The following is a 3,765-nucleotide window of genomic DNA, read 5'->3' on the forward strand; positions in this document are numbered from 1 at the left end:
AGTCATTTGCAGACGTTCTATCGAGAAGAAGAAGAACAGGGGCGGACGAGGGAGGCGGGGTGCACAGGGTGCAGGTGCGCCCCCCCTCCAGCAAAAAAAAAATCAAAAAAATTTGGAAAGCTGATTCTATGACTATTTCTAAGTTCACATGGCACCAGATGGCACCATTTTGCTTCTTTGGGCCAAAAAATATTTTGGGGGGGCATGCCCCCGGACCCCCGTAGGAAATTCCATCACATTCACTTTCGATTCAAAGTGCACCCCCCCTTACAAAGCAACTGATCTGCCCCTGTAAGAAGAAGAAGAAGAAGAAGAAGAAGAAGGGCTAAGCCCTTGCGACTCTCGTTTGTGACCTTTATTCTAGGCGTCCGGAGACGCCTAGTAATTGGGATCAAGTAAGCGCTTGCCTATGGACAGGATAACTCTGCGGTTGCCTATGGGACACTGCCACATTTACGTCTTGAGTTACTGCCCTTACTTTTTTTTTTGTTTTTTTTTTTGACAAAATTGTTCAACAAAAACATCGTAGGTCGAACTGTGCAGGGTCAACCGCAACAAACTCTAACCATTCATACTGCGAAGTATTTGAGTGACTTATATACCGACATTTTTACTTCTTAGTTTTAGCACAGGTGTAGAAAAAAATCATGAACCAAAATGTTATTTATTTTTTAATTTAACATTTGTTTTACAAATGTGACCATGGTCTTTCAAACATACAGTAACATTAAACATTGTTATGTTAAAAAAAAGGTAAAAAAAAAAAGCTTTTGTGCACAAATCAGAAAATACATTGTACATTTTACCTACAGGCCAAACAGTGTCCGTGGCGGCAAAGGACCTATATTTTTAGATCAGTCACTGTGGCAATTTGTCAAGAACAGGCGCTTGCATTTGGATGTGTCCACTGATAGTAGGTTTGGTTGTGATCAATCAGAATGATGAGGAATAAAAATGTATGACAGTTTGTTATGATGACATGTAATTCACATATGCTGAAATGTAATATTATACATGATATAATATTATTATGGCTGTTGCCATGACCATGAACCCCAAGAAAGGTTTAATGTTATGTAAAATCAAAATACCAAAATCAAGCACCTATTTATTTGGTCTACGGCGTGTGTGTTCTGCTCTCTCTTGGCACACAGCCACAGGTCAAAGCAGAGGTTAACTTGAGTGCGCGTGTACCTAGCGGGTGATTTCTATTTACTGTAGACCGCGCGCTGAGTTATGTCGAGTTACTCCCCTTGGGTACGGGCAAACTCGCTGTCGAAGCCACGCTGCAAACTGAGGAGTAGATTGTGTGTGTGTGTGTGTGTGTGAAGTAAAGGGGATGGTTTGCGTCCTGATATTAATCAAGAATAAATTTTTGGGGGAACAAAAATGTGATGTATAGCTCCCAACAGTAACAACAACAGCAACAACATTATGAAAGAAAAGCAAGACGAAAACGCAGTGAAACACATCAAAACCAACAGCTAACTTCGAGTTTAAGTCACTGCAATAACTTGTCATAATTCCAGACGTTATCTGGTGTTTTGCTCACTGCGACAACTTGTTTAACACGATGTGAATAGCCCTCCGTAATCCCAGCGAAAACGTCCAAAACGCAGACACCAAAACTCGATGTTTTACCGTGTTATGCATAATACTAACATCTCAGGAATTTTATTGCGTTACGGCAGTTTTTCTAATGTGACATGAATCGCATAGGTATAATGCCACACAATTCAGTTGATTAACGTGATGTTTGATGTTATATGCCAAGTTAAAGTGCCAAAACGAGACTTTTCGCCCTGTGGCAGAAGTGGAAAAGTTTTTCGTCTACACCGCGGAGGTAAAACCGACACAGAGGCAGACAACCTACCTGCACACTTCCTGTATAAACTGTGGATAATCGTCAGCGAAGGTGGGGGACATTCTGCTGGAATTTTGCCAGTGTCCGGGGGGGGGGGGGGGGGGGGGGTTAAGTACTTACATTTCACAACTTAGGCATGTTATTGTTATTGTTAGTATTGTTACTCCTCACTGAAACCAAGTAAAGCAGGCTGTTCACCCTCAATAATGCTTTTACTGTATTAGTACTGTCACAGTATGTTTGCATGCAAATATTAGTAAGCTTCCATGAAATATTGAATATATATATAATTTATATCATTTCACAGCACTAGGATGGGATGTCTGGCACTTTGAATCACTAACAGAAGCACTGCCTCTTCCATACCCATCTCCTTTTTGAAAAGAGTATACCTATGGACCAGTGAATGGTTACATTTTAATGATCATATGGGTTGCTCTGATTTTATTCAGGATCAGGTACGTTTGTTTTTTTAACCACACAAACACTTAGACAACAATTATCAGAGTATGAGTTTTTCCGCGTGTTGATTTTTATTTAAATCCAAGTCACAGCTTCTGTTTTATGATGAGTGATGTAGTTTGAAACACTTGGACAACAATTATCAGAGTATGAGTTTTTCCACTTTTGATTTTCATTTAAATCCAAGTCACAGCTTCTGTTTTATGATGAGTGATGTAGTTTGAAGTGTTGGTATTAAATGTTCACTGACAGTCATTCTGTGCTGGTATTCCCATTTTCACCTGCAGGGTTATGAAATATATGGGGAAAACTTGGTCAGTAAAATCATCTTCAAGCGTGAACTGATAATTGTCTCTGTTTAAAATTACAATGTATTTCGTGAACACACCTTGAGAATGACCCTTGCGTGATTTAAAACTGCCTGCTGTGAATACTGTTGTCATACTATGAACTTTCTTTTGAGAAAAACAAAAAGAATGAAAAGCTTTTAACTAGCTTGTGAATGAGCCTCTTACTTCCATGTGGGGCTATAGCTGCTTTGAACTATTTTTAATGCCTGAAAAGGATAGTGATGGAAATTACTAGTTTAATGTCAGGTGTGACATATACTATTGATTGAACTATTTTTTTTATTAATCTGCAATTTTGTTACAACCTACTTTGTTTATTTGGTGACAAGCTAGTGGGAGGCACTTTTTAGACTTTTAAAATGTCAGGTATGGGAATTGTTAGCAAAGTTTCACATTTTCTGCAGTTGAATCCATATCTCCACAACAACAAAATGTATGGTCTTATGAACAAAAACACATACTTTCTGTGCTTGTTCGAAGGTAAAGACATATTTCTTTGTGTTTGTTAAAAGAAAAACCTCTTAATTTTGTCTGTTGTGAAGGAAAAGTTTACATGGTTTCGTCACCCAACTTACAAAATTTGTCCCACAAAATGTTAGGTTTTTTTTCTCCACTTTTTTTTCCTTCAGTTGCCATGTCTAAAATGTACACATTACGTAAAATACTCCATGTCAAAATCCAAATGTTTAAGGCAATGTGACAATTATTTTAAAATATCATTACACTATTCTATAGCTTTGCCCAAATATAATGCAAGTAGGGGAGGTATTGTTGATCCATATATTCATCTTAACTTTTTACGCATATGGACGTAACTCTTAACTTGCATTATTTTTGTGCAAGAGGATGCATCTGAAGATAGTTGATATTTTCTTATTCCAAAAATAACAACAATTCTGTCCAAGCAGATTTGTTTTTATTTTTATTTACAGAGGACCATTGTCGAATGTATATGGTTTACTGTTGAATGAAATTTGAAATTGATTGGCTGATTACTGGTTGTTTTTGTTTTGTTTTGTTTTTTTACTACAGTATGAAGTTATTATATCTATTTTCTTTCATCGCAAATAACATCTTCCTTTCTGCATA

Source organism: Littorina saxatilis, unplaced genomic scaffold (genome assembly GCF_037325665.1).
Source record: "Littorina saxatilis isolate snail1 unplaced genomic scaffold, US_GU_Lsax_2.0 scaffold_366, whole genome shotgun sequence".
In the NCBI taxonomy this organism is placed as follows: domain Eukaryota; kingdom Metazoa; phylum Mollusca; class Gastropoda; order Littorinimorpha; family Littorinidae; genus Littorina; species Littorina saxatilis.